General features: G+C 47.1%; 1 protein-coding gene across 1 annotated transcript in view; it reads right to left on the reverse strand.

The window, feature by feature from the left end:
• Positions 1 to 21,515, reverse strand: part of GLP2R (glucagon like peptide 2 receptor) — a 310,415-nt gene that overhangs the window by 37,352 nt on the left and 251,548 nt on the right. The gene's annotated exons all lie outside the window — the stretch shown is intronic.

Genomic DNA, 21,515 nt, shown 5'->3' on the forward strand with positions numbered 1-21,515 from the left:
ACAGGTACACCAGCTGGTAAACCCATGGTATTGTTAGTGCATCCACTGCCGCTGCCAGAGAGTCCTTCGCCCTGGAACAATAGCACTGAAGCCTGTTGTTGAGTCGAGAGGCCATCAGCTCAATCTGCGGACAGATCTGTTATCAGTCGAAATACCTGCAGATGGAGACCCCACTCTCCTGGGTGTAGGTCGTGACGACTGAGAAAGTCTGCCTTCCAGTTGTCCACTCCCGGAATGAAGATGGCTGAGACTGCCCTTGCATTCTTTTTCACCCAGAGAAACCTCCCGCATGCAGGCCCTGCTTTTTTGTTCCTCCCTGTTGATTGACTTATGCCACAGCTGTGGTGTTGTCCGACTGGACCTGAATTGCCTGACCTTAAAACAGATGAGACGCCTGCAGCAGAGCATTGTATATTGCTCTGAGTTCCAGTATGTTTATAGGAAGGCAGGCTTCGTGACTTGACCACTTGCCCTGAAACTGTGCCCCTTGAGTGACAGCTCCCCAGCCCCGAAGGCTCGCGTCCGTGGTCAAGTGAATCCAATCCTGGATCCCGAAGCACTGCCCCTCCAAGAGGTTGAAGGGTTGCAACCACCACAGGAGAGAAATCTTGGCCTGCAGTGAGAGACGTATGACCTGGTGCATCTGCAGATGCGAACCCTACCATTTCTCCAGGAGATCTAGTTGGAATGTCCTCGCATGGAATCTGCTGAATTAAATGGCTTCGAAGGAGGCCACCATCTTTCCCACCAGACGGGTGCAAAGAAGTACTGAGACCCGGTTCAGCTGCAGAACCACCCAAAGCAACTCCTGAAGTGCCTTTGCCTTGTCCACCAGAAGGAAGACCTTCTGAGCCAGCATGTCCAGGATCATTCCGAGGAACTGGAGACACTGGGTCGCTCGAGGTGGGATTTTTTAAAGTTCAAAATCCATCCATGGTGTGACAACAGGGATGTCGTGCAGCAGATACTGTCCAGCAGTAGTTCCTTTGATCTGCTTTTATCAGCAGATCATCCAGGTAGGGGACAATGTTCACACCCTGAATCCTGAGTTGGAACATCATTTCCGCCACCACTTTGGTGAAGACCCCTGGGGCCATAGATAGGCCGAAGGGCAGCACCTGGAACTGGTAGTGTTCCTCCAGCAGAGAAAACCTGAGGTAGGCCTGATGAGGTGGCCATATCGGAATATGAAGGTACGCGTCCTTTATGTTCAGAGAGACCAAGAACTTCCCCTCCTCCAGACCTGAGATCACTGCTCTCAGAGACTCCATTTTGAAACGGAAAACCCGCAGATATGGTTTTAACGATTTGAGGTTCAAAATAGGCCTCGCTAAACCATCCGGTTTTGGTACCATAAAAAGTCTGGAATAATATCCTTCGCCCATTGTGGAAGAGACAATGGCCTCCTGTAGTGTGAGGCGCATGTTTTCTGAAGTTGGTATTCCAGATTTGAAAAACCTGTGAGGCGGAGAACTTTTAAACTCCAGTTTGTAGCCCAGGGAGATCAGGTCTTTTACCCAGGCATCCTGGCAGGAGCTGTTTCAAATGAGACTGAAGAATCTCAGACGAGTTTCCACCCTGAGATCCACCAGGAGTGGAGGGACCCCGTCATGCTGAGGATTTTGAGGAGACAGAGCTGACGCCCTTGTCCTGAGACCCCGTGGTGGCAGGCTTATGCGATTTACCTCTGGAGCCTTGTGCCGCATTTGAGGCACCCCTGGCCTTACTCTTAAAGCGCGCTGTCTGAAAGGTACTGCAGTGAAGGTCCAGTGTAAGAATGTCTAGCCGGTAGAGCTGCAGAGGGGAGGTACGTGGACTTTCCTGCAGTAGCCTTTGAAATCCAAGTGTCTAACTCACCTCCAAACAGCCAAACTGATGTGAAGGGCAAGGCTTCCACACTCCACTTAGACTCTGTGTCCGCCACCCACTGGCGTAGCCACAACGTCCTGCGTGCAGAAACTGCCATGGTAGAGGTACAGGTATTTATAATGCAAATTCCCTTGATTGTATCATAAAGGAAATGGGCAGTTTCCTGGATATGCTGAACTAGCGTCACCATTTCAGCCAGGGACTAATCCCCAGTGAGGCCCTCCTGAAGGTTACCAGCCCAAGTATGTATGGCATGAGTCACCCAACAACCTGCAATAACAGGCCTTTGGGATGCCCATGCTGCAACATAAATAGATTTTAAAGTTATCTCTATTTTCCTGTACGCAGGTTCCTTTAAGGCAGTAGCCCCTGGAACTGGTAGAACTGTCTTTTTAGACAGGCTTGATACTGAAGCATCTGTAACGGATGCAGCCGCAGCTGGCTCTTGAGGAGTACTTTTTGCCAGCCTGTTTCTGGATTCAGTGCGTTAGTGTAAAGAGACAGGACAGAACTTGGTTATCACCTATACAGCATGCTGCCTGGATTCCCAATAGAACTGGACATCACATATTTTTGTGAAACATTATCCCTCTGTTATATGTGTTTGTGTTTATCAGGGAATAATATGTCTAGCCTGATGTTTTGTACAGAATGCATATGAAGATGTATATATATGAATGTACTGGTTATTGTATTATAGTGTGTAAATTAATGTAGTGCCCCCCCCCCCCCCCATGTGACTGCTTTGATAACCTGTTTGTTTGCTGTTGGAGATACAGCCAGTCTCAGATGTCAGTCCATACACCCCCCTCATTCTTCCCCACACAATGGATTCCAGGCTACACAATCAAATTAATTAAGCATCATTTAGCATTCATTTAGCATCTATTGTGTGCTAGAGGACATGCCTGGGCATGTTAAAGTAGGTCTATCTGAAAGTGTTCTGTAGTCAGCCCCTTTAATGTAACCCACTGTCAAAGTCAGAAAAATATCTCTATGCACGTTGCCATATTTGCACCGCACACTGGTCCGCGCTGCGCATGCGTACGCTCTCCCGTGAAGGCGCATACCCGCAATAACGTGCACCCGCGGGCGCACGGTATGCGTATTTACGGTAGAGTTTATGTAGTCGTAGCGTGCGACTCATTCGTTACACATTTTCATAATTAATGTAGTTTATAGATCATGATCCCTTTAATGATTTCTGAAAGTTTAGTTAACATAAAACGTCCCTGAACGGAGGAATCCCTCTTTGTATGGTACGAAGGGTCTAACAGGAATCATATAGCAGTGTTTGGTACCCATCGGAAGAGTATTTAATTACCAATATTCCGGTGTTGGTTTGGAGCGCATTAATCGCTCGTGCGGATAGTTATGGACATAAAAAGTTTATGTCCATTTCTATTATTTACACATACTCAGGTATGCGGCGGGAAACCCAGTTTCCCACCCACCTGAGCTGTTGGAAATCGTCACAGCCCACCTGTATGAATCAACCTATGACCTTTTGTTATGATGCGAAGCCGGATTCCTGTGTCCAATGGACGACAAGATTGTAGGGACCATTGGATTGCATTGTGTGTGGGGCATAAATAGGCAGGCCGACCACATCCAGCTCTCACTCTTCAACGGTTCTCATTGCTGAAAATCGGGTGCTGGATGTCCAGGCGCATGCGATCGTTTCCCCTTGTGCGTAAGTTTTCTCTCCGTAATCATATTGTCTTACTGTGAGCCAATCTCTCTCTCTCTCCGTCTCTCTCCCTTCTCTTTCTCTCGTATCTCCCATTGACTAGTATTGTACTGTATTAGATCAGCATAGTATTGTATTGTATTTCTTGTATAGTTATTTGGTTAGGAAGTCTCTGTTATATTGTAGTGTATCATTTGTACTGTGATTCTTTTTGCAAGTATAATAGTTATAATACAGTTAATAGGCTTTGGACCCTAAACCAGTATCTGTGTATTTCCTATAGTGTTAAGTGTTCACTTGAGCGTCGGAGACGCTCAAGCAGCTTTGTAGTTAGTCAGGTTACACAAGGTTGCACTTACACCCTGTATTCACATTAAGGTATTCTGTGCATTTCATTGGTATAACGTTTAGACATAAAGGTATAGCGTTGTGAGCGTCTGCGCCGCTGGTGATCTCCTCGTGGTCACGAGCGTCCGCTACGCCATAGCGAATCATTACTCTAGTCATAGCCAACAACGTGCTGTCCTGTGATCACTGGGCCGTGAGCGAACGTGACGCTTGAGCGTCTCGCCTACGGCTGAGCGATCGTTACGCAACTAGCGTACCCTTCCGGTACTTCTTAAGTGAACAGCGTATAGTGTTCTTAGACTTCATTAAGGGTTGTTTATACGACAAAGGAATTTAGCATTGTCAATTGGGGACTCGTCCTATCCTTCTCATATCTGCACTAGGTAGATCAGCAGACATTATCCCCCAGCAAAGGGTGGGAGGTTGTCTCCCAGTGCTGACGGGATAAGCGTCTGCTTCGCTTAGATAAAGAGTGCTGAAGGAATCCGGGAACCGGAAGTAAGAACAAAACGCTTGTGTCTTTTAAAACTTTTATTTCTCTTCTGTCTTGCGTATACACGCACGCATACATATATCTGCATTTCTTTTTCAAATTTCGTATATCACTATTCCTGTTGCCAATTTTTATAGTTGATAGAAAGTGCTAAAAGAGATTTGCTGTTATTTCATAGTAGAGGTAATAGTTAAAGTATAGACCAACACACGGCTTGTCTGGGAGACAAGGCAGTCAGTGTGGTGTGCGGTAGATGATCAGGGATCATTTACATTGATAAAAGTAGAAATTGTGTTACGGTGGATCTTTGTTTTGCGTACACGTGTCCCTAACAAAAGACTTGCGTACGCAATCCAAAGGCAGACGCACGCAGCGTACATTACGCAACGTAGCGTCCGGTTACGCCCACGTAGCTCAAAGTCACGAAAAAGGTGAATTAGCACAAAGCGATAGTTAGCGCAAAGGCGATAAGTAACGCACAGCGGTAGATAACGCGACGCGGTAAATAACGCAAATCTATTTTTGGGAGAAAAAAAAACTGAAATTTAGTTTAACAGATCCTGCTCCTAATTGGTAACACCGCTGGGCTGAAGAAAAATTTCTGCGCAGAAATAGGAGTGGAAGCAAAAGTGTACATGTGTTGAGTGAGTGTGTTTTTGTATACAAGTTATACAACTTAGAGGTTGAACCAATAGAAATCTGGTAGGACACACGTGTAAGTGACATATACGGTGGCTAAGGAGGCATCCTTGGTTGAATAATATTTGAGCAAGTAGAGTATAGCGGACTACAAGGTAACAAGACCAGGAGGTCACAAGGTAACAAGACCAGGAGGTCATAAGGTACAAGTAGGTCCGCTATATAAACATACAAGAGGCACAACCCCGGGGGTTGGTGCAGAACCCATATAGGCCATAAGCTCTTGCTGAAGGAATCGCGGCCGGAAACATCGATTCCACTGATCTCTCAGTACATAACAGGTAGTGCTTATGTACTGAACGATTGTACCGCACGTAATTGTGTGCAGTAGTTAGTAATCTGACCTAATACCATTAGAGTAAAGTGGTCACAAACGCTATTTGTACATTCTGACGTGATTTGTGTAATTTTTTATTTTTAAGGGAAGTTCGCTGGTCACTCAGGAACTATCTAACAACCCCACCTTTACTGGAAAGAGTAAGTGTCCTGCGGGTAACCCTCATATGTTCCAGTAAACCGAAGGTTCTTTTGGTAGGGCCCTGTATCGAGTACGCCAGCACCACGTCGGTGTGATCAGGTCGTATTGGTCGAGGTGGGCGAGTGAGTGGGGTACTCGGTAAACCGCCACCGCCGGCCTATTCTGAATAATTTGGTTTGCTGTAAGGGTTCGCTGAAGACCGTGATATAAAGATCAAAGGAGTAGTAAGCAACACCTGCAGATTATGGGGGCCAATTGTTCAGGTAGGGGGCGATCAACCTCGGTTCGGGTTGATTCAGAGAACCGACCAGTCGGGTCGGCAAGATACATCATGTGTGAAAAATACGGAAGTCACACAGAGGTTTTATGTGATGAATGGGAGAGAATGACTGTACAAGACAGGGACAAATTCCCAAGAATAGGTAGCTTCAGTCCAGAAGTGTTACAAAATTTAAGGAGGAGGATATGTCTCATAAAATCAACAAAGAGACGAATTCAGCATCATGATTATTTACAGTTATGGCACCAGGAAGGTGAGATACAGAGAGGTTTGGCTCTGGCGGCGGGATCTGGGGCAGTAAGGAAACTGATAGCCACAGCCCCGCCACCACCATATATAGCAGGAGAGAAGTTGATTGCGGAGAGAAACGCACTGGGTTGTAAAACACAAACACTTAGTAACCCTGTAAATGTAAATGATGGTAACCAAGTAACTCATGCAATTATTAACCCGTGCAAGTTGTACCCTGTTTTGAACTTTCCTCAGGAATGTGATCAAGAAGACGATTCAGCAACAATTTCAGCTCTCTCTCTTGCGGCCACCATAGCAGAGACCACAGTAGGCACAGCAACACCCACGAGATTAGCAAAAGCCCCTAGCGGAGGGATAGGTGAGGTCGTGTCATCGGGTAAGTACGGCACCATGCACTACACTGAAACAATTGTACCACAAGTTGTAGAATCAACGCAGAATGAGGCTGTTAGAATTGCTCCTGTAAGGGTAATAGCAGTTCCCAATGGAAAAACAGATGTGTCTGGAGCCACTCCCATAAGGAACATTGCCATGTACACTCCATTTTCCCGAATGGAATTAAGAACAATAGTGTCCGAATTTCCTGACCCCAGGAAAGACTTAGTTGCTAGCCAAAAATACATCAGGGATCTAGGTAACACTGTAGAACCCAACAACAAGGATTGGCAGATACTGCTGAGAGCTTGTTTACCTTCCAATGTCGACTCAGTTCAATTCTTAGCTGATTGTGGACTAGATAAAGATGTACCGCTTACAGACGTGTACAACAAGGATAATGTAAAAAGGATAAATTTACAGCTAAAGGAGTATTTCCCAGCCGTTGTTAAATGGAACAAGATATTCTCCATTAGACAAAAAGAGTCCGAAACGGCAGCAGAATATTTCCACCGGGCACTATTAGAAATGGCAAAGTACACTGGAATAGAAGACATTAAGACCAACCCAAACCATCAAGACGTAGCAGTATCTGTACTGATGGATGGTTTAAAGGAAACATTAAAGACTAGGGTTCAGACCACGCAACCATGTTGGCGAGGTCTGTCAGTGTCCACATTGAGAGAGGCTGCTATTGATCACGACAGAAACATCACTAGGCACAGGGAGTCACAAAGTGATAAGTTGATGTCAGTAAGTATACAGGCGCTGACCACAAGGCAGCCTGCGTATGTACCACCGAATCCTGTGGGTAAGGCAAGTGTAATAACATGTTTTTCTTGTAACAGACAGGGACACTATGCACGAGACTGTAGAACAAAGAGTGTACAAAGATCTTTTCAACCCCCTAGACAACGACATGACACACGACATTGGGAGCAGGGTCCACAGAGGCGGAGTTTTGAGCCACATACAGGGGAAACAAAAAGATATCCCCCGAACAGAGACTGGCATGCCTCTGATAGTTCCCAACTAACTCCCTCACAAGTAGTTGCTGCCAGCGGGATTCAGGGAGGTCAGCATACCCAATAGGGGTGTGGCCATACCTGTAATCTGCAGCCAGTTAAATTGATTGCCAGTCTTGGAAGTGAACCAGAGATTGCAATAAATGTAGCTGGTAAAACTTTAAACTTTCTTGTAGACACAGGGGCGGCCAAGTCAGTGATAAATTCGACAGTGGGCATGAGAACCACTGGTAGGACAGTTCCAGCCATGGGAGTAACAGGAGTAGTCCAGCACTACCCTGTTAGCAAACCAGCCGAGATTACAATAGGGCCTTTGCATACCAAGCATTCCTTTTTGCTGGCTGCATCTGCACCAACCAATCTCCTGGGTAGAGACCTACTATGTAAAATGGGGTGCGTCATTTATTGTACTCCTGAAGGTGTATTCTTGGACATTCCTGAGAATCACGCTCAGGAAGTGCGAGACATGTTAGACTCCCCATCAAAATTAATGTCACATACCATTATGACAAATAGGAATCCATCCCAAGTAGAAGAGATGACATCTCAGATACCAGAGTCACTTTGGACAAAAGATGGACAGGACACTGGATTAATGGCAAACGTAGCTCCAGTAGTTGTACAAGTAAAAGATGGTAGGATAGCTCCAAAAATCCCACAGTATCCTCTGAAGCCAGAGGTGGAGTTAGGAGTTTTCCCAGTAATAGAGCGCTTGCTACAACAGGGCATTCTAGTAAGAACGTCCAGCACAGCAAATAGTCCCATCTTCCCTGTTAAAAAGAGTGGGGGGAGGGGTTACAGGCTAGTGCAGGATCTAAGGGGGATTAACAAAATAGTGGAGAGTCAGTTCCCCGTAGTGCCTAATCCAGCTGTCATCCTAATGCAAATTCCTCCCACTGCCAAATTTTTCACTGTTATTGACCTCTGCTCCGCATTCTTTTCGGTACCTCTGCACCCTGACAGCCAATATCTATTTGCATTCACATACAGAGGAGTCCAATACACGTGGACTCGGTTACCCCAAGGTTTCATAGATAGTCCAAGTATATTTTCTCAGGCTTTGCATGATTGTTTACAGTCTTTCCAACCGGAGAGTGGATCAGTGTTGATACAGTACGTGGATGATCTACTACTGTGTTCTGATTCATTGGAGGCATCCCTGAAGGATACGAAACAGCTCCTGTTTCATCTTTCAGACACAGGACACAAGGTTTCCAAAGACAAGTTGCAATTATGCCAAACTAAGGTAAAATATTTGGGACACTGTCTAACACAAGGACTGAGACACCTGACCGCTGATAGAATCCAAGCCATTAGAGACATGACACTGCCACAAACCCAGCAACAGATCAGGACGTTTTTAGGAATGTGTGGGTATTGCCGTAATTGGATCCCAGGGTTTTCCATATTGGCGTTACCTTTGCAGGAAATGGTCTCTTCAAACAAACCTGATCGGATTTCGCATACAGACGAATCCGAAACAGCATTTGAGAGACTTAAACAGTGCCTAACGCAGGCGCCAGCACTAGGTATGCCAGATTATGGGAAACCCTTTGAACTATACGGAACAGAAAGTGCTGGGTGCGCAGCAGGTGTACTAACCCAAAAACACGGTGACGCCAGCAGGCCAGTCGCATACTACAGCGCTCAGCTAGACACAGTAGCGCGATCCCTCCCCACATGCTTGCGTAGCGTTGCGGCGATAGCATTGCTAGTGACAAAAAGCGAAGATGTCGTGCTAGGCCACAACCTCACAATCCATACACCGCATGCGGTATCTGCCTTATTGAATTCTGCCCAAACCAGACACGTCTCATCTGCAAGGTTTACAAGATGGGAATTGGCATTAATGGCCCCAGTAAACATCACCATAAGGAGATGCAGCGCATTAAATCCTGCAACATTTCTCCCAGGTGTGCCTGGTCAGACACAAAGGGTGGAAGGTGAGAGTGATGGGGAAGGAGGATTTAATGCAAAGGAAGATACACATGATTGTATGGAACATTTGACCCAAAATTTTACCGCAAGGCCTGACATCAGTGACAATCCACTGGAAGATGCAGAACTCACGTTCTACACTGACGGTAGTTGTCATAGACAGTCAGACTCGGGAGACTTGTGTACTGGATACGCAGTCGTAGATGACCAAGACACCATAGAAGCGGAACCGCTAGGCCCACCTCACTCAGCCCAAGTTGCTGAACTGGTCGCCCTAACCAGAGCATGTGAATTGGCTAAGGGTAAGTCAGCCAATATCTACACCGATTCTAGATACGCCTTCGGGGTAGTACACGATTTCGGAGCCCTATGGCGCCTCAGAAATTTCATGACGGCAGCTGGTACACCGATAGCGCATGCAGCATATATAAAAAGGCTTCTAACAGCGATACAGGAACCCGACAGAGTGGCTGTTATCAAATGTAAAGCACATACATATAGTCAAGACCCAGTATCCCTTGGTAACAGCCGAGCAGACGAAGCCGCAAAGCTTGCAGCTGCTACCCCCATACAGACAGACACCACACAACTGATGGTATTTAATACCATCAACACACAGAAGTTGTGTGAGATGCAGAATTTGTGTTCCACACAGGAAAGAGCAGTCTGGAAGGCAAAGGGATATGGCCAGGAGTCCTCAGGGCTCTGGACGGATGGACATGGTAAACCAGTGGCCCCCAGGGCATACCTTCCATGTCTGGCTGAAGCAGCTCACGGGCTGACTCATCTAGGCAAGGAGGGGATGTGCAAATTGGTAAGAGCATACTGGTGCGCCCCAGGATTCTCCTCTCATGCGAGCAAAAGAGCAATGTCATGCCTTACCTGTCTGAGAAAGAATATTGGAAAGGCAATACCTACAGAACCATCCCATATCCCACCTGCCGGCGGCCCTTTCCAGGTAATACAAATTGACTTCATTCAATTACCCCCATGTCGAAATTTGAAATATGTACTTGTCTGTATAGATGTTTTCTCAAATTGGGTCGAAGCATTTCCAGCAGCTACAAATACCGCTATGTTTACAGCTAAGAAAATTGTGCAGGAATTTGTATGTAGATACGGTATCCCTAGGATAATCGAAAGTGATAGGGGTACCCATTTTACAGGTGATGTCTTTCAAGGAATGTGTAAGTTGATGGGTATTGATAGCAAGCTGCACACTCCGTACCGTCCACAGGCGAGCGCGAAGGTCGAAAGAGTGAACAGCACTATTAAAAATAAATTGAGTAAAGTAATGGCAGAGACAGGATTGACGTGGCCAGAAGCTTTACCCATTGTTTTGTATAGCATCAGAACCACTCCCAGGTCCCCTCTTAATCTGTCTCCTTTTGAAATTCTGTTTGGTCGACAACCGCATGTCATGATTAACCCTCAGGATGATTTGAAATGTAACAATGAAGTAACTGTAAAATACTTGATTAACATGAGTAAGCAGTTGAGGAATCAAAATGATAATCTGAAGTTGGTGATTCCTGATTTACCAGATAGTAATTGTCATGACATTGAACCTGGGGATTATGTAATGATACGAAATTTTCTACGCTCAGGTTGTCTTATTGATAGATGGGAAGGACCATACCAGGTCTTATTGACTAGCACCACAGCATTGAAGGTTGCTGAGAGAGAGACTTGGGTCCATTCATCCCACTGCAAGAAGGTTGCTGATCCAGAGAAGTCCCGTGATAAGGAACAGACGGTAGAGGTTGTATCACTGGAGTGTCTGTTCCAGGAGGACTGAGGCGGCACCTGAGCCTTGAAGACCGAAAGCAGTTGTCGACTCCCCAATCCCTTTTATTGTTTTTCTCCACTTCCCATCCCCTCTCCCTTGAAATATCTTTTTCCCCCTTCTCATACTTCTCCATTTCCTCCTCAAAGATGGACTTGCCCCAAGAGACTGTGATCCGGATTTTCCTGTTGACCATGATGTTGACCAGACCAGTCTGTTCCGGCGAGAGTACCATAGAGGTCGAGAGAGGTTCTGGAATGGGTTCCGATTATGATGATGGAGGCGTAGTTTTCCAAGATCAACCTAACCAACAAGCAAAGGCGAGTATCAGAAAACGATCCGATAGAAGAAATTGTGATGGATTGTTAGCTGAAGAAAACTGTATCTGTAGGCTTTGTGACAATTTGATTGAAGATGGATGCATAAAGAAATGCCAATCCAGTTTTAATATCCATATGGACCGGCATCCATTGAGTGACTATCACTCCTTAGTGGGTAACGTATTAAACCAAACAGATTGTTGGGTATGCTCTCAAGTACCTCAGGGTCATAGCAAATCAGGGCTAGTACCATTTCCTTTAACGTTAGGGGAGGTACTTGAGCTAAGTGGTGGGAGACCGGTGGACCGGAGGTTTAACATCTCCAGCCCTCCTAGTTTGAAGCTCCACCAATACCATGTGGATAGGTCCCTCTTATGTTTTAATATCTCCAATCCCCGTAAGCCGGGAAATTGGGAAGTGTCATGGAGCAACCTTACCATGACCTTTTCGCATAGAGCAGATAGAATGCCTACAGATACAGAGCTTGTACGCCACATAGCCAGTAGAGGAAAATCTTTCCGGTATCGATATACCTTAGGAAATAGGATTACTAGAGTTGGAGAGGTATCACCAGGATACTGTGCACATATCGTACAAACTGATACGTGCATTAAGCAGATGGAAGAATTAGGGTCAGGAGAGTTCACCTGGAAGGTGTGTAACATGGTAATGTCCTTCTCCGTCCCATATGTTCTCCCCGATGATGCATATTTCATATGCGGGAGAAAGGCGTACAAGTGGCTGGCCCCAAACTCTGAAGGATTGTGTTATATTGGAAAAGTATTGCCTGAAGTGATGACTGTTACACATGACAAAATGAAGGACATACACCGTGGTGCCCAAGCTCCTTATACTCACACCCATTACGAGCACCGAGTTAAAAGACAACTGTCAGAAAGGTTAGAGCATCCGGCCTCTGATCTTATCCATGAATCCACCGGGATTCAGGTTCTGGTAGCGTTAGATTTCACTCGCACCGCTCGAGGAGTGATGAATTATAGATACATTTCCGCACTCGCCAATTTGTTAGATAATATCACTGAAATGTATGATGACACATTCAGATACACTGGAAGAGAACTTCAAGCTTATAAAACAGAACTAGTTCAGCATAGGATGGTTCTTAATTATCTTACAGCAGTAACAGGCGGATATTGTGTTACATTGGCAACACAGTACGGCATAAAGTGTTGCACGTATATCACAAATAGCACCGAGGATCCGGTAGAGGTCATAGACCAAAAGATGGACGATATTCTGCAATTAAAGTGGGAATTTCGTCGAAAACACAATCTCACCCTTGCTGCTGTAGGTAATGAGCTGACTGGTTGGGTGTCATGGTTGAACCCGCGAAATTGGTTCTCCGGTTTAGGAGACTGGGCTCAAGGAGTCATAATGGATGTTGGAAAGTTTCTACTATGTATCTTGGGTGTTGTTATATCCATTGGATTGATATTTAGATGCGGGCAGGCTTTAATGAGGTGCAAACAAAGTACAAAAGTGATGAGCTTGAGGAGTGAGGAAACCGTAATTAACCTGGATCTGATTTATGACCCAATGATAGAAACCAGGATGTGATGAAAATGCGATTATACGGTCCGTTTCTTTCACCTGTTTTTCTGCTTTTCTCCAAGATAACAAGACCCCCTTGGACGAGGAAGTTGACGAGACGCTATACAGACAACGGATGGACCAAAGAAAGAGTTTTGACCACTTGAGAAATGGACACTTGATGAACTTTGCCATGGATCCCCAGTTTCCCTAGTATTTTTAAACTCACGCTAGCCCAACATTCTTTGTAAATCTGATGGCACTGACAAAGCTTGTTGCTCATGCCTAAGGAGCAAAACAGCGCAAAGAAGACGACTTTCAACTGATACCGAACAAAACTTCGACGACAGATGTACATTTACCTGACATAGAATATCATTGCATTTTCCATAAGTGTTCTTCATTTTCATCTCTACAACCCTCAGGTAATAACACACATAGTATAGGGAATACAGGCACAGATATCAACAATCACATATTCCCCCATTCATGTATCATCAACTAAAATGTGCTCCCCATTTTGTTCAAAAAAAAATCCGAAAAGAGCTCGGTAAAGTTTGACAGCCCATCCACAGACCTGTACCACAGGATAAGAAGGAATTCAAATGTATACTTCGCAATACTTCGAAGCTTGATTTACCACACGTACGGCACGATGATACATGACCCTCCAAACATGGACTCATACACACATGCTTCTGTTTTCTCACTAGGTCATACCCTCTTCACACCTACTCCACTCTTCTCCCCTACCCAACCATGGAAATGAATTAACCCCTGACATATATTTTTCTCCTTTTGAAATGTTTTAGAAGGTGGCAGTTATTATTGACTGCCAAAGGGTGGACTGTCAAAGTCAGAAAAATATCTCTATGCACGTTGCCATATTTGCACCGCACACTGGTCCGCGCTGCGCATGCGTACGCTCTCCCGTGAAGGCGCATACCCGCAATAACGTGCACCCGCGGGCGCACGGTATGCGTATTTACGGTAGAGTTTATGTAGTCGTAGCGTGCGACTCATTCGTTACACATTTTCATAATTAATGTAGTTTATAGATCATGATCCCTTTAATGATTTCTGAAAGTTTAGTTAACATAAAACGTCCCTGAACGGAGGAATCCCTCTTTGTATGGTACGAAGGGTCTAACAGGAATCATATAGCAGTGTTTGGTACCCATCGGAAGAGTATTTAATTACCAATATTCCGGTGTTGGTTTGGAGCGTATTAATCGCTCGTGCGGATAGTTATGGACATAAAAAGTTTATGTCCATTTCTATTATTTACACATACTCAGGTATGCGGCGGGAAACCCAGTTTCCCACCCACCTGAGCTGTTGGAAATCGTCACAGCCCACCTGTATGAATCAACCTATGACCTTTTGTTATGATGCGAAGCCGGATTCCTGTGTCCAATGGACGACAAGATTGTAGGGACCATTGGATTGCATTGTGTGTGGGGCATAAATAGGCAGGCCGACCACATCCAGCTCTCACTCTTCAACGGTTCTCATTGCTGAAAATCGGGTGCTGGATGTCCAGGCGCATGCGATCGTTTCCCCTTGTGCGTAAGTTTTCTCTCCGTAATCATATTGTCTTACTGTGAGCCAATCTCTCTCTCTCTCCGTCTCTCTCCCTTCTCTTTCTCTCGTATCTCCCATTGACTAGTATTGTACTGTATTAGATCAGCATAGTATTGTATTGTATTTCTTGTATAGTTATTTGGTTAGGAAGTCTCTGTTATATTGTAGTGTATCATTTGTACTGTGATTCTTTTTGCAAGTATAATAGTTATAATACAGTTAATAGGCTTTGGACCCTAAACCAGTATCTGTGTATTTCCTATAGTGTTAAGTGTTCACTTGAGCGTCGGAGACGCTCAAGCAGCTTTGTAGTTAGTCAGGTTACACAAGGTTGCACTTACACCCTGTATTCACATTAAGGTATTCTGTGCATTTCATTGGTATAACGTTTAGACATAAAGGTATAGCGTTGTGAGCGTCTGCGCCGCTGGTGATCTCCTCGTGGTCACGAGCGTCCGCTACGCCATAGCGAATCATTACTCTAGTCATAGCCAACAACGTGCTGTCCTGTGATCACTGGGCCGTGAGCGAACGTGACGCTTGAGCGTCTCGCCTACGGCTGAGCGATCGTTACGCAACTAGCGTACCCTTCCGGTACTTCTTAAGTGAACAGCGTATAGTGTTCTTAGACTTCATTAAGGGTTGTTTATACGACAAAGGAATTTAGCATTGTCACCACCCAATACAGAGCCAGAAGGTGTCGCCTTATGGTAGGACAGACAAAGGTTTGAGGATAACAGAGGCTATTGAAACAGAGAGTGCATGGAAGTTCCTGGCCTGAGAGGAGTGATGTGTTTGGCTTCTGAAAGCTACTGGTAAGAGAGTGCTGCCAGTGTGCTGAGGCCTAGAAGCATCGTTGGGATCTGCTGGTTTCAAGAGGCTACTGGACGTGCACTGAGGGTGAGATCTACACAGAAGGACAGAGAGAGTGGATGTACCTCTGTAGTGGAAACACCGACTAGGCATTGCGGTGCCATCAGTGGAAAAGGGCACTGTGTGAGCTGGTATCCCAGACCAGGGGACACAGAACTACTACGGGCATGTGACATCAGGAGACTGTAATTCTAAACTACTGTGGGGACTTAGTAAGTAAGATACCATCCTGGCATGTAATAGTTACTGTTTTAGTGTACTGTGTGTGTATATTTACAATAAAGGGCATTTGCCACTTTACTAAACTGTTTACCTGAGTGATCAGAGAATCCGTATCCTCACAATTGGTGGCAAGCAGTGGGGTCACTCAATCCCAGTTTACCCTGGGTAAGGCTGCGAGAGGTGTCGGCAGAGTACACCTAAGAGCCTTGTAAACAGTTTGGCACACAGTAGCCAGGTATCTTGCTGAAAAGTTGGTGGCACGTTTGGAAAGTCAGCAGCATGGAGGCAGAAACAGAAGTGTACATAAACCTCAACAAGAGATTCCTGCATATGGTCTGTCGAGCACGAGGTATTAAGGTGACCGCAACAGATGGAAAGGAATCCCTAATTGCGAAATTGCTGAAATGGGATCAAGAACACCCTTGTGATGAGGAGGAGGATTCTGAGGAGTCTGATGAGGAGGAACAAGTGACGGAGTGGTTGAGACCTACAGCCGGGACATTCGATGCCAGTAACCGCAGGAAGAGCGGAGGATCGGAGGTGGGATCCCGAGGGTTAGTACAACCCCGTCTGAAAGCCCTTGGAGAGGGGAAGGTTGGAGAAAAGTTTGAAAAGACACCGGAGGTATTACAGGCCCGTCTAGAAGCACTGGGAGATGGCGCGACACCCGAGGATCGGATGCGGGTAATAAAGGAGGTGCTGGAATTACCAGACAACAGTCCTATAGTGCGGACTCTTGCACCAGCAGCCACCATTCTACAGACTGCCCTGTCCCATCAGGATGAGCCCCAGGGCAGGTGCCAGCAACGCAACATGGCTTCTGAAGTTTCATACAGAGGAGATTCGCAGAGCCAGCGACTGGGTCAGAGGATGGATAGCTCGAGCAGTCGGCTGATGGAATCCACACTGAGATGGCGTGAGCAGGTCGTGCTGGACTACCCCAGGAGACAGTGGTGTCTGGGTCATACGGAGCAGGTAAGTGCAGTGAATGCTACCCTGCACTACCCTATACCAGGAAATTCCGAGGAACGGATGAGTTGTGTATCTGCTGGGCTTTTAGCTGTCCCATGTGCTATACTGGGGGAGGCTACTGAAAATGAGAAGGAAGTGGGGTCTGTCATTCAGATACCCCAGGAGGAGATGCACTATGCCTTCCCATTTTCAGAGGTGGAAAATGAAGAAATGGTGAATGAATGCCAGTTCCAAGAAGATGTTGGTGTCATGGGTACCAAGGAGCTGATAAGGGCCGAGCATTCACTGCTGCAGGTGAGGTCTAGTCTGCCAGTGGCACCTGAACCAGCTGTCCAGTTTGCTATGCTAGGGGAGGCCCAGAAATTATCAATTGAGGGCGTAGAAGACATTTCAGACCCAAGGGAGGGGGTAGAGGCTTTTGAGGGGGGAGCACGTGGAGAAGAATTACAGATACTCACTGCTCCCCTGCAGCCAAATTCATCCCAGTGGTTAAGTGCAGAAGAAGAGCCTCAGCCACTGACTATCCCTGCCAGGTTTTCTGATGCAAGGCTGGTGATGCAGATTGTGCTACCCTGTGATACCTCAGAAGTAGAGGGAGTAACGTCACTCAAAATGGGGGAGGGGGAGGCAAGCCACTGTCCAGATGCACCAGAGGTGATGGAGGTGGAGTTCCCAGGGAATATAGTGTTGGGGAGGGAGAGTGAGGACCCCAGAGACCAGATTTTGTTGATGCAGATCACTCTCCTCTCTGATGCACCAAAGATAAAGGGAGTGTTGTCACCCAAAAAGGAGGGTGGTGAGGGAAGCATCTCTGATGATAGGGGTTACCCACCACCAATCAGGCTGTTTAAACACAGTGCCTGGGATATTGGAGGGGGTCTTAAAAACTGTGAACTGCTGAGCCCAGATCCTCCACCGCCAGATGGAAATGAAAGCCCACACTTGTTTGACCCAGGCGGTCCAGATGTGATGTCTGCCCATCCCAAATGAGTTACTCTTGTCACTGAATCGCAGCGGCTGGAAAAAGTAGGGGAGGTTTGTAACGGATGCAGCCACAGCTGGCTCTTGAGGAGTACTTTTTGCCAGCCTGTTTCTGGATTCAGTGCGTTAGTGTAAAGAGACAGGACAGAACTTGGTTATCACCTATACAGCATGCTGCCTGGATTCCCAATAGAACTGGACATCACATATTTTCGTGAAACATTATCCCTCTGTTATATGTGTTTGTGTTTATCAGGGAATAATATGTCTAGCCTGATGTTTTGTACAGAATGCATATGAAGATGTATATATATGAATGTACTGGTTATTGTATTATAGTGTGTAAAATAATGTAGTGCCCCCCCATGTGACTGCTTTGATAACCTGTTTGTTTGCTGTTGGAGATACAGCCAGTCTCAGATGTCAGTCCATACACCCCCCTCATTCTTCCCCACACAATGGATTCCAGGCTACACAATCAAATTAATTAAGGTTCATTTAGCATCTATTGTGTGCTAGAGGACATGCCTGGGCATGTTAAAGTAGGTCTATCTGAAAGTGTTCTGTAGTCAGCCCCTTTAATGTAACCCACCCAATACAGAGCCGGAAGGTGTCGCCTTATGGTAGGACAGACAAAGGTTTGAGGATAACAGAGGCTATTGAAACAGAGAGTGCATGGAAGTTCCTGGCCTGAGAGGAGTGATGTGTTTGGCTTCTGAAAGCTACTGGTAAGAGAGTGCTGCCAGTGTGCTGAGGCCTAGAAGCATCGTTGGGATCTGCTGGTTTCAAGAGGCTACTGGACGTGCACTGAGGGTGAGATCTACACAGAAGGACAGAGAGAGTGGATGTACCTCTGTAGTGGAGACACAGACTAGGCATTGCGGTGCCATCAGTGGAAAAGGGCACTGTGTGAGCTGGTATCCCAGACCAGGGGACACAGAACTACTACGGGCATGTGACATCAGGAGACTGTAATTCTAAACTACTGTGGGGACTTAGTAAGTAAGATACCATCCTGGCATGTAATAGTTACTGTTTTAGTGTACTGTGTGTGTATATTTACAATAAAGGGCATTTGCCACTTTACTAAACTGTTTACCTGAGTGATCAGAGAATCCGTATCCTCACAGCATCAACAGCAGGGAGAGTTTCCCAGACCTTCTGCACCTCGTGAGCAAAAAGAAAGATGGCAACCCATTTCTTTGACACCTGGAATTTCTTGTCAGGAGTTGCCCATGGCTCCCTGAACAGATCATCCAGTTCCTTTGAATCAGAAAATGTGATCAGCGCCTTTTTCTGTGCAGAAAACATCCCTTATAGCCAGTATAAGTGACTTTACACCTTGCGCAGGAGAGGAATCATCCACCTCAGTAGTAGCTTCCAGCTCCTCCCCCTCTTCCACCTCTGGCACCTCCTCCTCAGATTCAGAGAGGATGTCAGGTAACCCTCTTTTTGGGGGTAATGGATTAGATAGAGGAGATACACGTCTGCCTTCTGTCCTATCTTTAGTCAGAGCAGCCATAGATTGTTGTAACTGCTGCCTTTCTTGCCTAGCAGTAGTCAATTCATTAGACATGTCAGCCATCATAGTTTAATAGAACTCAGCCAAGTTGGTTCCTGTAATTCACCCCCAGAAGCGCCACTATCCTATGAAGGCTGACTGCATTGCTCACACATGAGAGAATCTGCAGTGGAGAGAGAAAGCCTGGTGTGACAAATATTACACATGACTTATGTTGACCATTACACACACATACACAGAGACACAGGTACAAGCAAGCCTGCCCAGCCTAGTATGTGTGGAGAGACTCAGAGAGGAGGGACCAGCACACTAACAATGCAGAAGTTAGAAGAGAGGCAATTTGTATGTATAGTGTGTGAGGAGCCTAATGCAAGTGTCCCACAGAGGGCTCTCCCCCTTAACTACACCCCTGTACCGGTGTCTGGCCATGGAGTGTCCTCCGGAGGAACTGGCTGTCCTGCTGCAGCACTTAGAGTTCTGGAAATGGCAGCAGGAAGCCGCTGGTCCCGCCCTGAGGTAGATTCATCCCTTGTAATGGCGCTGGAGCTACTTGTATATATACTGGCAAAGTCCCCAATTTTGTGTAAAAAGCGGTCTCAGGAACTACTTACACTACAGCTGCCAGTCCACGCAGAGGGGCTATGGGATCACCCCAGAGGGAGTCCGCATGCCTGCCCAGCATCCGCGCTGTAACAAGAACCGGGGGGAACCCACTAGCGGACCGCAACACTCACCACTCTTCTGTCTTCAGGCTCTGTGCTGGGGGTGTGCGACGTGCTGCGGGTGTGTGCGTGAGAGCACAATGCCTGCGGTGCACTGACCCTCAGGACAGTTGCCCTGTCAGCGGGATCCGACTCAGCACCTCCAGGAGGCCGGTGTCGCCCCCCCCCCCCCAGCGTCCCCCGGTGCAGGTAGGCTGTTGCCCAACAGCCTACCTGAAAATAATTAACATTAAAAATAAGCTGAAGAAAAATCCTCTGGAGCTCCAGAGTGTGCATCCTCTCCTGAGGGCACATTTTTCTAAACTAAGCTGTGGGGAAGGGCATAGAGGGGAGGAGCCAGCACACCATGTTTGACATTTTTTTAAGTGCACCGGCTCCTTTGGACCCCATCTATACCCCCATCGTACTATGGGGGCATTCTGACCCGTTCGCATGCAGCGGTTTGTCGCTGCGGTGCAAACGGATCAGGAATGCGCATGCGCAGAGGCTGCACCGCGCACGCGCGTCATTGCCCGGCAACAGGGGTCGCAGGGTTACATTGCGGCTAACGAAGAAAGCAGTCGCAGAGCCAACCGCGAGAAGATTGACAGAAAGAAGGCGTTCCTGGGCGTCACCAGACCGTTGCCTGCCGTTTTCGGGGAGTGGTGAAGAAAACGCAGTCGTGTCCAGGAGAACGGAGGGCGGATGTCTGACGTCAAAGCCGGCCCCAGCATCGCTGAGATCGTCGCACAGGGTAAGTATGTCCAGGGCTAGTCTTGTTCTGCATGAAATTTTTTTAGCTTAGCAGGGCTGCACAAGCGATCGCAGCCCTGCTAAGCTAAAATACACTCCCCCATAGGCGTGGACTAGTTGATCGCAGCAGCAGCAAAAAGTTGCTTGCTGCGATCAACTCGGAATGACCACCAAAGGGCCTAATTCAGAGTTGATCGCAGCAGCAAACTTGTTAGCAGTTGGACAAAACCAAAGGGGTCATTCCGAGATGATCGTAGCTGTGCTACGATCATTCACACTGACATACGGGGGGACGCCCAGCACAGGGCTAGTCCGCCCTACATGACAGTGCTGGCACCCCCTGCAGAAGTGCGAAAGCATCGCACAGCGGCGATGCCTTTGCGCTTCAAGAGTAGCTCCCGACAAACGCAGCTTTAGCGTGCTGGCCGGGAGCAACTCATCGCTCCCTGGCCCGCAGCGGCTGCGTGTGACGTCACGCAGCCGCTGCAGCCTGCCCCCCGCACGGTCCAGCCACGCCTGCGTTGGCCGGACCGCACCCACGAAACGGGCAAACGCCGCCGTTCCGCCCCCTCCAGCCTATCGATCGCCTCTGCCTGTCAATCAGGCAGAGGCGATCACAGCCCTGCTACGGCCTTTGGCCGTCTGGAGTGCGCCGACGCACTACGGCGCAGACGCATGCGCAGTGGGGACCCATTCGCTCAGCTGCGATAAAAAGCAGTGAGCGACGGGTCAGAATGACCCCCCCATGTGCATTGCAGGGGGGACAGATATAACACGTGCAGAGAGATTTAGATTTGGGTGGG

The sequence above is a fragment of the Pseudophryne corroboree genome, chromosome 3 (genome assembly GCF_028390025.1).
Source record: "Pseudophryne corroboree isolate aPseCor3 chromosome 3, aPseCor3.hap2, whole genome shotgun sequence".
Lineage (NCBI taxonomy): Eukaryota > Metazoa > Chordata > Amphibia > Anura > Myobatrachidae > Pseudophryne > Pseudophryne corroboree.